We start from the raw sequence: 13,589 nt of genomic DNA on the forward strand, positions 1-13,589 counted from the left end.
AATGTGATGGGTGTTTCGTGATGTTGTGTGCTTTTGGGACTCCCAGATCTTGACAATAATGAGATTTATGATCCTCAAGCACTGGTCTTCTGATTGAAGAAAAGTGACAAAGCTGCCTTTAATTTGTATGCTTCGAGCAGGTCCTTGGGGCTTGGTGCCAGTATTGGCAGTCCAGCCACCATAAAAAAACTCACACTGTTCCATTGTGGTGGTGGGGTGTCACCCGCTGCACTCGGCTCCCAATCCAGGTGGTGCAGCAACCCGCTATTGCCACATGCGCCCAACCTCCTCTTTCATAGATTTGGAGCACATTACAATATACGGCAGGCATATTCTGTTAAGAGCTTCAAAAACAAGTTTAAGACTTCTTAATTTAGCTTTGAATTTATTTTTTTCTTTCTGATAGAACTACTGTACTTATTTGATTGGCTTTTTCTAAGTATAGCATTGTACTATTCTTCTACTTTCTACCTTTTCATATTTGTGAAGCACGTTGTGTTGCATTTGAATTGTGTGAAAGACGCCATAACAATCAACATTACTATCAATGCAGAAGTTCATTATTCTTTCTGTCCGGTTTTCTGCAATCCACTGGAAAGCTTGAGTAATGGCTACCAGTTCTGTGGTGTACATTAAAAGGAATAAAAGCAATTGCAATTGTTGATGAAATCAACGGAATCAATCCACCACCATAACCAAGTATCACGTTAAATAGTTAATCTCTAATTAATAAGCTCGTTGCTTGGTTATCTTAACAGAGTGCACCGTCGATCACGGTGTGTACTGTCACTTCTTGCCTGATCTGTCCATTGACTTCAGCTCAGCGGGACTGCATTGCGCGAGCCTCCATAGTTTCTTGGCACTGCATTCATTTGCTTTCCCACCTGCACATCCTTCACGCCCTCACCAAGCCATCGTTCGCTGGGCGTCTCTCGTTAACAGGAAAAGCTGGCACGGAAACGCCCGCCTTCCTCCCCTTATCTCATTGGTAGTTGCGAGTCGCGGGGAATCAAATAAAGTCGTCCTAGCTGTGCGGTTTCTCAGTCCCCGCCCCCTGTCTTCTTGTCCCAATGCAATACCGGTGTGATGAGTGGGCGGGGAAACCTGTTGCCGTCGATTGATTGGCCCAGTGCGAGTGACGCTCAAAAGGTTACTTTCAGCACGAGGCGCAGAAAAGCAGATGCGGGCGCTCCGCTTAAGCGTGCAGTTCACGTCATTCCTTTTCCGGAGAAGGGAACGAGCCATATACACATACTGTAGTGAAGTGGAGGAGTTGAAAACCCCGGGGGAAGGAAAACAGTTACTAATGGTGCGACAGCTGTATGAGTGTGCCAGCCGGGCAGGAGTACTGGAGTAACAAGTAACAGAAGGTAGGATGGGCGACTTTTCCCGCTCCCAGAGGTCACTTCAAGTGGTGCTCGTCTCCAAATTGAAGCCGCTACGCACGCAGTTTTTCCCTAGTGGCCGGTCGTCCTCCTTAACAACACGTTGCGCTTGTTTTTATTTGTTTCCCGCTTTTTGAGTGCAAATGCCCCAGGTGGCACGACTTGGACGACATTTTTCGATGCCGAAGCTTCGTTTCTTTGGCGGGGCGCCGCAGTAGCTCGAAGAACGTGCGAGCCGACGTGGAACTGCAGTTGGTCGGCCTGTACTTTTAAATTGCCCTGGAGAAGAGGACCGGGAAGGAAACGAATGGAGGAGGCTGTCCGAATGAAATAACGCATTCCAACAATATTTCGGCTGTTGGATGCACTGTCGTGGGTGTACAACCTTCGTGCAAATGAGTCTCGTTTCACCGACCGTAAAGTACTAACTGACACTTAAATAAATAAATACATCGTCCTATAGGTGCATTTACACGGAAGGCCATTGTAGGCTCAAAGAATACAAGGCGCACATTAAAAATGCTGGAGTAGCATTGTTCTGTAGGACTCCTCTGTGTTTGCACGTGTGCCGGGGGTGTGTGTGTATGCTTAGCCTGAAAGGACCCGCAGACTTTATTCGCAAAGGACAAGTTCAATTAAACCCCAAACACCCGAAGGCCTCTGCGTCAATAAACCTCCCGAGAGGGTCTGAACGCATCCAAAGCGGGAAACGTCGACCGCCGATGATTTAACGGACGTCTTCAGGAATCTCGCACATGCTTCGTGGGATTTAGGAGGACAAACGCATTGTAGAAAACGTCGCCTCTGTCTGTTCTCGCTATATTCATGTGCACGAAGACGACCGTAGCAGGGGTTTCGATGAAGGGCAGACCTGCGCATAGCCCCCGTTTTGTTTTCTTGTTCACTTTCTTCTCGTGTCCGGGCTTTTTTTTTTTTTAATAAATGCCGCGTGAACGTAGTGAAGTGGTTTGCTTATGAGATTGAATGGGTAGCCACTTGGTTTTTTTATATATAATAAATATTCCTTTCCATTGACTATAGGCAGTGATCTGTTGGCCCTGTTACGTTTTCGATTGGGGGGGGGGACTGAAAGATAAAGCACTGGCTAAAAGTGTTTTGTGTTTGGTTTGTATATCTTATGTTTAAAACAGTGATTTGCGTTTTCCCCAAAATGTAGCTGTACATTTTACCCAATATTTACTCAATCATCCCATTTTGTTTGGAGGTATAATTTTAACTGTTTTCCTTATGAGCTCTGAACGTGTGGTTAGGAGTTCATGTCCTCGAAGATAACGGAGAAACCTCGCGGGATAGGTCGTGCTGATGGACTGGTGGTGAATGCATTGATCAAGGAGTGATGCACAGTCCTCCTCACACGCAGTTTTGCATAACATGAGTTTAGATGTTCTGTACAAGTGAACTTTCTGTATTGAGAGAACATTTTCAAGTTTGCTTAGATAAGGCCAGGATTCTACGGGTATGAAGTGCTATTCCTGGCAGTATCTGATACAAGAGTTTCTTGCCCTGGATTTTACACCAGTCTTGTCACTGGGCCCACACATTCAAAGGCATTCAGAACCAGTTTGGACTTGCCACTCGACCTAATCAGCACACTTTCTTTTTTTTTTTTTTGGTGATGGGGGGGATGCCAAACTGGACCACCCTGCTTCCAGAAGGCACTGAAAAAATTGTGCAAACTTAAAGCACAGCAAGCAACTGGATACAATTCAAAACTTTTTTTTTTTATTAATCCTTTTACTACGTTTTTACTTCTTAGCATTGCCGATTTCTTAAAGGAATAGTCTGTCCCCAAAAATGACTAACTCCTGTAGTTTTTAGTGGTGTCCCCAAAAAAATGGATAAAATTTAAAAATGAAACATTGTGATTGAACAGGTCAGTAATGGTCGCCAGCGGTTTAGCAGCACACGATGTGAAAAATGTCTATTTAAAATAATAAAAAAAAAAAAAAACTCTCGTGTCACAAATTCCACTGTCCATTCATTATTCTGCTGAATGTGCACTTTTTGCAAACTACTAGTACTATTACTACTGCAAGAAAACTCAAACTATAAACGGCAAGGATGAGTTCCTAGAGTACTGAGCATTTGAATTGAAGACTGAACTCTTGGCCAGGGGAGAGGCAGCTCTTCAGTTCAAAAATGTGGCCCCCATGTGAAGGGGTTCCTGGTTGGGGGCTAATTTTGTTTTAATGGGGGGATTCATTTAACAATACTTCGAACTTTGAATGCATTTTTGCAAGTTTTGAGTATTAGACTGCATGTCTGTTTAAATGGATTATGAGACCTGAGTAAAGTGGGGTCTTTTATTTTTATATTTTATAAAATGGATGTTTTGATATTGTTTGGGGTTTTCAGCTTTGGCCACTGTCCACTTCCATTGAAATCAATTTAATTAGCTCTGATTCGCATAAAAATGTGGAATTAAAAAAAAAAAAAAAAAACTCAACCCTCATTACAAACCAAATGGGATAAGTAATGTTTTAAAAAAAAAAAAAAAAATAGGTGGTGCAAGGCTTTCACACTTTTAATTTTTTTATTGTCTGGTGATACAGAAAGTTATAAGAATGAAGGGTGAGGAAAGTAGGGCAGTTTTGTTGGTAAGCTCTTAACATTTATGTTCATTGAAATCTGTTCTACTTCAATTTCTGCAAACGGGACCATTGCTCAGCTAACTCAGTTTGGTTTGAATACTGACACATGTATTGATCTTAGAGTTCACATATAGGAAAAAAAATGTACCGGTGTTGGGTGGTCTTTAGAGCTATAAATATTAAAAAAATTGGTGACTAAAATCGCTTAAAGTTCATGGTTTAAAAGTGTAACGCACGGATACCTACCTGAATTGGAACAATTGTAAGTTGGGGTGATTGTCATTTACATCATTTAGAGGGAGGAGGTAAAGTATAAGCTCACAGGACAAGAAAAAGATTCACTGTCCGTATACGAGGTTCTACGTACTTCAGACACCTACAGAAGGACCACAGAATGAATCCAGTTCAGCAAAAGTGTGGTGTGTGCTGCATGGCTAGTCACGTAATGAGAAGTGGTGTACAACATGTTTGGTTTTCTCCATGTAAAATGGCTCCCACACTATAGTTTACAGAACATTACCGATTATGCAGGTGTGTCAAGGCGTAATGACCAGTGGGTCTTCCAGCAATGGCATACATGTCGGTCAACCAATAAGTGTTGCCAGAAGTGCAGTTGCAAGACAGTGCTCACAGATAAGGGTCCTCATGTATATGGACTTGTATAGAATTCCCACTAAAACATGGTGTATGGGCAAAACTGGAAATGTGCATACAAACCAAAAAAAAAATCCAAATAAATAAAACCGTGTGCACTTAAATCCCAATAAATGTGAATTTTATTCATGTGTGTGCTCCTATAGCCCCGCCTCCTCCCATAATTTTCCACGTTTGAATATGCAAATCAATCTAAATAGCCCCTTCCATTCAGTGATTTAAGACCATGGCAAGAGGGGGGGCGTGGGTGGACTTCAGTGAATGTGAAGTGGAGGCAAGGAAAACTTACTTTTTGTTGGCTTTAGCAGTGGTATAAACTGCAAAAGGAAGTTGATGGAATGATAGTATGGCGGGAACACTTAAGTTCAAGTTCAGAACGTCGCACAGTGCTTGAAATAAATAAAAAAAAAAGTGGTCAGATATCTAAGTTGACATGAAAAGGCGAGTCGCGGCCCATCGTCTGATTATTCTGTTTCAGGCAATATTACACGAGCTGACCCCAGTGCTTGGGATGTGACTTCAGGCAGTGATGGTGCATCTTTGGATGCTGGATGTGTTCTGGAGTCGCAAAAAGCAACAGTTGATGCTATAAAAGATGTGGCCAGTGATCTAAGGGCTGTACTATGTGATATTGACCACAGATTAAATGGTTAAAGAATAAATGTTACATTACCTGTTTTTACATTCTGCTAATTATATTCACATGAAGTTGCACCACTGTCTGGTGGGTGAGTCCGGTTCATCACTTTGCATCTCTTCAGGTACGGGCAAGCTACGATTTGAGTGCCACATTATGCCGCACGCTACATGCTTGCACAATGTAACATGCTGCTGGTGGACTATAGAGCAGCACATTTAATAGATTGGAAATGCTTTCTGTTTACATTTTCAAAGTTAATTCTTTGAAGGTGCATTTATAGTGTACTGTCAACACCAAGTGCCACAGTAACATTTTGTTTATGTAGCACATTTTCATATAAATACTATAGCTCCAGATGAAGGAAAAGTATATATGAAACAAAAATCAGATTAAGTCAAATGGCCAGGAGGACAGATAAAACAAACTCTGGGTGGGCTGGAAGGAAAAATCAAAATCTGCAGGGCTTCCAAGGCCAAGTGACTGCCCAGTCCTCACTCTGATGGTGGACACCTGGGGTCCCACATTCAGTCCATCAACGATAATTCAATGCACGTAGCTTAAAAGGGATACTCTAAAATGTAGCTTTGAGAAAGCCGTGTTAAAATGTTTTTTAGCAGTTATTTTTAAAATGCTCCACTGTATTAGCCTGGTGAATTTCTATCAGTAAGATTTTTTAGATGTATAACAGCAGAAGGCTGCCTCACCACTACTATTAAGTTTGGCTCTTGGAATTCTAAGCAGATACTCATTTGAAGATCTGAGGTTACGATTTGGTGTGTAGGGTCACAGGTATTCTGATTATCGGACAGAGTCAGATAATTAAGGCTTTGTAAACCATTAGCAGTATTTTAAAGTCAATTCTGAATGGCACGGGTAACCAAATTAGTGACTCTGGCAGCTTCATTCTGCATTAGTTGCAACTGATTGTCTATTTTTGGGGCGATCTTGAAAGTTCTGTTGCAGTAATCTAGTCCACTAAAACCGGAAGTGTGAACTAACTTTTCAGCATCTTGCAAAGTTGGAAGGGATCTAACCTTTACTGTATTCTTAATGTGGAAACAATTGTGTCCCGGTAACCTAGTTCGTATGTGGTGTAAAATTTAGGTCAGTCTGTAATTGCCCCTAAATTCTTTACCCTTTATCTTGACTTTTAAGCCTAATGGATCAAGTTTATTTCTTATACGCTCATTATATCAATATTTTCCAATAACTGGGATTTCTGTTTTCTCCTTTAGTTTGAGGAAATTACTACTCATCCACTCAAACACGACAAGACAATGGGGTCAGTGAACCAAGAGAGTTGGGGTCATCTGGTGCTGGTAATAAATACAGTTGTGTGTAATCAGCATAGCTGAGGTAGCTCACGTTATGCCTGAACCAATCGGTCTTGACTGGCTTGGAAAATCCCCAGGTTTAAATGCCATAGCAACTCGGTGGGACTGTTTTTAGAGCAAATAATGAAATGTTGGTGGAGCCAACCAACCAATCTGGCTGAACTGTAGGATTTGGTGCTGGACAAGTGGATGAAAATTAATGTTACCTCCAGTGGGTCTCCATGCCAAACAAAAATGCAGGTGTTCTTCAGTCTTGTGGCCAAGTTCTCTGTGGGGTTTTTTTTGGTCTGGTGTGATTATAGTATTTTATTATTGTAGACTATAGCAATATAGTTAATATGGCTAATACCATTTATCATTTTTAGGATTGTGCAATACTTTCTGTACAGCTCTAAGATAATTCACATGTTACTAGAGTTGTAAAAAGTACTCTGGCATCCTACTTGATGAAGTAGTTCAAGTTTCTCACACTTTTAATGAAGTAACAAGTATTTCAGTAACTTCGGTGAAAACAAAAAAGTATATGCTTTCAAAAGAACTCTGGTGCCAAAAATACATTTTTAAGGCTGAGGTCAGTGTTGTGGTTATTGTGGCATCTCGTTTGCATGCCTTTTTTTGGTCAGATGCCGTATTAGAATGTGTAAAAGTAATTAGGAACTTCTAATCTCCTGTCGATAGACTTAAAATCCATTTTATGAGGAGGCAGTTAAAATTTGTTTTGTGTGAATACAACATTATACTTTGGAATTTGTAATGCACAAGTATCTCTCCACCTGAGTTCTGATGGTGATGTTATTGTTGGTTTGAAATGAAGATGTGAACTTTTAAGTCCTGACTCTAGACCAGTGTTTCCTAACCAGTCCTGGGGGTACACTGTGGCTGCAGGATTTTGTTCCAATCCGCTTCTGTTTTTAATTGAACTGCTGGGCTAATTTTAAGTGATTTGTTGTTGTTTTTGGGAACAATCCAGAAATTGGAAAACTAAGTTTGTGTATAACACTTATTTATTTGAAACTAGCCAACCTGCAGCGTACCATACACAGCATGATCAGGCTGGTTTTTTTAATGATTTTTAAGCACAGGGAGAAAATTTAACATTTGAAAAATCGGAAATGTAATAAATCAGCAAGAAAAGCAACATTGTAACAATGCACGGAAAGAAACAACACACAATCGTCTGTGCGGCGCTCAGGCGCGGAGGGTGAAACGGGAGGAGAAGAACGTCGACTCCGTTGCCTCCGTCATGCTAGTCTGCTGATTTCTCGTCCAGTATGCACTGCCTGCTCATGTCCCCACCTCCAACTCGTCACTCGAGTCGTTGTCTTTGTACAGTCCAGATGCAGCTGTGACTCGCATAGACTTTTCATTGCTCTGTGCGGTTTTGGCTGCCTTTCTATATATAATCAACCAAGACACCCAACCACGGTGGGAGGGTGGTGTGTACAAAGTGCAGGAGTATCTAAGAAGACGCATGTTTGTCGCGGATGCGAATTGCTGTATGTAGTGTGTAAAACAGTTTGCTATGGTGCACGCGGTCGTGCGTCGTAACCGAACGAAAACTCGGTTTTTAAAGACTGGTTACTTCATTGTGTATACGACTGTAGGTGAAAAAGATGTAACTCTGGAGAGGGCAACATACAATACAGCATTTTACACGCTGCATACAGCGATTCACATTCGCGACAAATATGAATCTTAGATGGTGCTGTCGCGTCTACACATGCTCTCAAAGCACATACACTGCCTGGTCATGTGCCCGCTTGCAAGAGCAACTAACAGAGACTTGCCCACCAACTGTAAGACTATGGGATACACGGCGCATACAGCGATTCCCAGCTGTGACATGATTTTTCTTAGACGGTCCTGTCGCGTCCACCGTCGCACTCGAAGCATACACACTGCCTGGTCATGTGCCCAGTCGCAAGAGCAACTGACAGAGATCCGGCCACTGAGTCTAAGACCATGGGAAACCCCTCGGAAACTGTTTTACATGCTGCATACGATTCACATCTGCGACAAACTGTTTTACCCGCTGCTTACATCCGTGACAAACATGCCTCCTCTTAGATAGTCCTGCCGTGTCGTGTGGTGCCTCTGTGAACCGGTCAGGCACAGAGAAGGTCAGCTGCTGAGAGAGCGTCTCGACTGTTGCAAGGCCTGCATTGGTGAAGCAGGTGAGACGGCAATGAAACCGAGGCACAGGGCCTATTGGTTTTTAAAGACTGCTTCCTTCATTGTGTTTTAACCTCAGTTTTAAAGAATCGTTTTAAGGATCCCATGGGATCCCCCTCGCAAGCTGTTTTACACGCTGCATATAGCGATTCACTTCCACGAGAAACCTGCCTCTATGAACAGTCAACGTGGCTCAGAGCTGCATGTGGACTCTACAACAGACGAACAAAAATGACGGCGTTTTTCCTGTGTCGTCACGTCCGAGTTCGTGGGCGTGGTTCTGTGAGTTGTCGTCATATCCAATGGTCTTAGAGTTGGTGGGCGTGGCTCCTTCCTGCATGCACCATGGGCGTCTCGCTTGTCGGCGGCTTGGTGAATCCACGCCCCTTCTGGCATGCTTTCCGTGGTTGTCTTGCCTTAGTGAGAGAGAGAGAGAGATTTTCATTACAACAAAGTATTTTTATGGTCCAGCCAGCTTCCCCATATGACACAAGTCTACAGAAATCTTGTTTTTATATGAAGTCCATTCAGCAGATACTTTCATTACAATGAAGTGCACAAAAGACCTTGAAATGCCTGAATGAATCCTCTGCAGAGCAGTTAGTTCTGAAGCCGCAGCTCAGTTGTGCACGACGATCCCCAAACAAACACTAATTTTTTTTTTTTCTTCGTGTTTTCCTCATACTGTTTTGCCTTTTTTGTTTCCTGTGGTTTTCAGCGACACCTTTTGCTTATTGCTCGTCGACATTTGAAAAACATCCATTGGAATTTAACTCCTTGTTACCCTCCTGTAGATGCAAAAAAACGATAGCGGTTCATATTAGAAAGAAAAAACGTAATTTTTTGCAGCTCTTGATTGCGGCAAAAAGAAAAAAGATGTTGCCAGTGAATTCAGAATTTCGCCATCGACACTGTCAACTTTCTTAAAAGACAGCAAGAAAAGAAGAAAAATCTCTGGTTGCAAACGTATGTGAACTGCTGCCTTTGAAGACCTCAATAGCAGTTTTTGTGGTTCAGTGATGCTCGTTCAAGAGACGTTCTTATTAATGCAGCACTCATTCAAGAAAATGTGATGTTTGTAAATTCTCTTGGGACCTCCACCAACTAGACAGCACGCTGAAGAGTGTACCGAAGTGCGATCTCTGCGTCTGTACGGGGCAATAGCAGGCTTGCTGCTATGCTGAGTCTCTCTGCCAAAGTAAACCGAAAAGATCTCAATGGGTGATGCAAGGTTAGGAGCACAGACATTGTAAATGCAGATAACAGGATTACTTGGTCACTGACCTGGCCACGACCCCGCCTGACTGCCATATCTGTGTATAGCAGAGTGGCAGTTCACGCTACAATCAGTAAGTGTGCCGTTCCTGTTTCAAGCTGAATAAATCTGGCTTTGCTAAAGTACTGAGACTCGGCCTCATGTTTTGAGGTGAAAGACAGGGACTTCTAGGGCAACCATGATCTTTTATGATTTGCTTCTGTGGCGCTTCACTGAAGCACTGTGAGCCACCTATTGCCCTGCCCCAGCAACAGACAAACAATCTTCCACAGACACTGCAGTTGCGCTTTGGGACGCACTTCAGCGTGTTGTTGTTCAGAAACATCACAGTATGAAGAAGAAATGGATGATTTGACTTCTGATTGATAACTGTGCTGCACACATGCTTTGACATTTAGATCATGTTCGTGTTGAAGTCCTCCCACCCAATTGCACAGCATTGCTTCAGCCATTGGATTTGGGGCTCATTCGCACCCTGAAAGTGTATTATGGCAAGGAAATGCTAAGAGAAATTCTCGTCAGCATAACTTGTAGGCAGGAGGCGATTAAAATTAACACGAAAGAAACTATTGAAATGATTGCAAACGCCTGGACGCAAGTTAAAGAAAGCACTAGAGTGACAAATGCAGAATCTCATTACAACAAAATATTATTTGGGTCCCTGGGAGTTTTTTGTAACAGAATTTTATGTGTGTGTATGTATGTGCCAAGCCGTTGTATGGGAGTGGTGTTTTTTCTTTTTTTTCTCTCTGATATTTTCTAGTTCTAATTGTTTAATCCATTATATACTAATTAGTGGGTCTGATGCTAAAGTACCTGCAGCCTTTGATTCAGTGTTTGCCAGCATGTCTGCACTGCTCATTTTTAATTGTCATTATTAAGAACCATGAAGGGGGGAAAACTGGACAGGGAAAGGACAAAATACAATGACCTCAACAAAAGAGAGTTAAGTATTTAAATGAATAGCAAAAGCAGAAATATTTCTAAATGTCTTAAATGTACAAATCGTGCTGCTGTGCTTTTCTGAATGTAGAATAAGATGCATAATCCCAGCTAATTAAATCGGCTCGGTGATATCAGTCACTGATTAGGAATCTGCTTGGAACAAAACCCTGCAGCCACAGTGTGACCCCAGGACTGAGGTTGGAAACACTGCTGTAGTACATCTTATAATAATTTTAAGGGGCAAGGCTTTGTCAAAAAATAAAATACATTTTTTGTCTCCTTTTGACATTTTTGCCACAGAAGGGCATCAGAGAGTAATGAATTATACAAACACATTTGTCAGTGTCCTGTTGATGACCTGAAATGTGCTGCTAGTGAGTGTGAATATGACTTGCACTATGGGCCCCCTCCTCCACCATTGGGATACCTGGCAGCAGTATGAGGTGCCTCCACTCCAAAGTGGGGTTCAGGGAGGTGAACAGCTCACATCCTTAACACTTAAATCCACATTATTAAAAAAATAAATAAATAAATCGACACAGATTAACTCTCCATCATGGTCAGATGTAGACCAGATGGTTTTTAGGTGGTGTTGCAGCTCCCCAAACCTCCAAGCACAACACAATCGTGAGTTTTCACACAATACCTCCACAGGGTTTTAGTTTCCTTCTTTCCAGAATGCACAAGTAATAAGTTTCTCTTTCTGCACCTTCCATGCAATCTCATCCACCTCCTGCCTACTGAGTGGACAGTGGTGCTCTCTCTTTTACGCCAGACCCAGGAATACTTCTGGCAGCACTTCCAGGTCAGTCAGAGGCCCCTGAAAGTAGGGACTGCTCCCCCTTTTGGGAACCAAGGTAACAGTCCGGGGCAGCTAAGATTCAGACTGGCAATAGGACGGTGATATATTTATTTTTTTTTTGGTGGAGATTCCAGGATACCAATACAAACACAACAATCGGACAAACCTCCCCTTTCCCCTACGGCGATACAAATTTAACATAACAATGATAAACACTCACAACAGTGTCCTTGTACAGTCCAATGTGGCAAAAGTGGATGAAATGGTTTGGTGTGAAGATGACAATCCCGGGAACAGCTTCTGTAATAAATAAATGAAACCGTCCTACCAGTAGTCCTGAGGGGTGAGATTTGCAGGAGCGCTCCTTTTGAAGACTCTACGACTGATCCACCACTATACACGAGACAGGCAGGCACAAGACAGTCCATTCATTCATACCGGGAAATGATTCATTAGAACAGTCTAGACGAGAACAGGCCATTCAGCCCAACAAAGCTCGCCAGTCCTCTCCACTTACTACTTCCTAAAAAAACATCAAGTCGAGTTTTGAAAGTCCCTAATGTCTTACTGTCTACCACACTACTTGGTCGCTTATTCCAAGTGTCTATCGTTCTTTGTGTAAAGAAAGAAATTTACTCTTAACAAGTTTCCAACTGTGTCCCCGTGTTCTTGATGAACTCATTTTAAAAATTCAGGGCACAGTTGACTTTTCTTTAGACACGGCAGACAGGTTATACAGAAACACAGCCCTCTTGGTGTTCTGCCAGACCCCCTTTTAAACTTTCCCACTGGCCTTTCTCATTCCCAGCAGCCCCTGCTCCCACTTCAGTCATCCAATGAGGGTAATGCCCTTTGGGGCTGCTGGGTTATGGAGTTCTTCCCACGGCAGTACTGCTATACATGAATGGGCAACTGGCCCAGTGTTTCAGTAGAGCATGTACTGTTGGGAGGCAGACCCCCACTGCCCATCCACTACACTGGCCTCCCTGCCAGGAAAGGGTACAGAGGTTAATCGCGGCCACAGTTCATGTTTGTAGACTGTTTTAAATTCTACAAAATAACATTTTCCCCCACACTAACCCAACTTGCAACTATCAAAACTTCAATACAACATCACAAAGTGGCAATTAGAAATCAGAAGGCCAGTGTTGTACTGGAGAATGCTCTGGACATGGGTGGTCAGGGCTGTGAAATTTTAAATGCTTTCTCCTCAATTGTGCAAAAGACAAATGAAAATACGCATGTTGTGGTTATTCCATCTTCCCCTGAATTGCAATGTGCGGTAATTATCCGATAAATTGCCAAGACAGAATATATTGCTGCTCGAAGCCCACCAATGCACACGAGCCTAGAATACTCCCTTAATGCGCCAACTCTCTTTTCCTTTGTCATTGTGGCTCTTGCTTTCACTGAGCTTAAACTCCAGAAGGTAGCAACAAAAACTACTAACCTGCTTGAAGGAAAGCAGGCACTCCTCTTTATTATCTCTCGCATAACAAGGGACAAGAAGACGCCTCGCAAGCCACATCATTTTACTGGAAACCCGAGTCTTTGTTCTTCACTTCACCAGGCCCTTTTCAGTCTGGGCTGGCGCTAGCGTTTCAGTAAATGGGCTTGTGAGAGTCCACTGAAATAGCGGGATACCGCTTGCACATGTCTCTCTTGTTGTTATCGATTTCAGCGTCCACAACAACACTAATTTAAAATGAAAAGCAATTTCTGTATTCTTGGTGAGTTGAAGAAACTGGTAGACTGCGCCCATACCCCCC

At 42.6% G+C, this 13,589-nt stretch overlaps 1 protein-coding gene across 1 annotated transcript in view; it reads left to right on the forward strand.

Annotated features, from left to right (window-relative positions):
* Nucleotides 1-1,172: 1,172 nt before the first annotated feature.
* setx (senataxin) overlaps nucleotides 1,173-13,589 on the forward strand; it is a 122,846-nt gene continuing 110,429 nt past the window's right edge. Inside the window, exon 1 of the mRNA XM_039762571.1 lies at nucleotides 1,173-1,370. The gene's annotated coding sequence lies outside the window, so the exon portion shown is untranslated. The remainder of the gene's footprint in view (nucleotides 1,371-13,589) is intronic.

The sequence above is a fragment of the Polypterus senegalus genome, chromosome 9 (genome assembly GCF_016835505.1).
Source record: "Polypterus senegalus isolate Bchr_013 chromosome 9, ASM1683550v1, whole genome shotgun sequence".
Taxonomy (NCBI): domain Eukaryota; kingdom Metazoa; phylum Chordata; class Cladistia; order Polypteriformes; family Polypteridae; genus Polypterus; species Polypterus senegalus.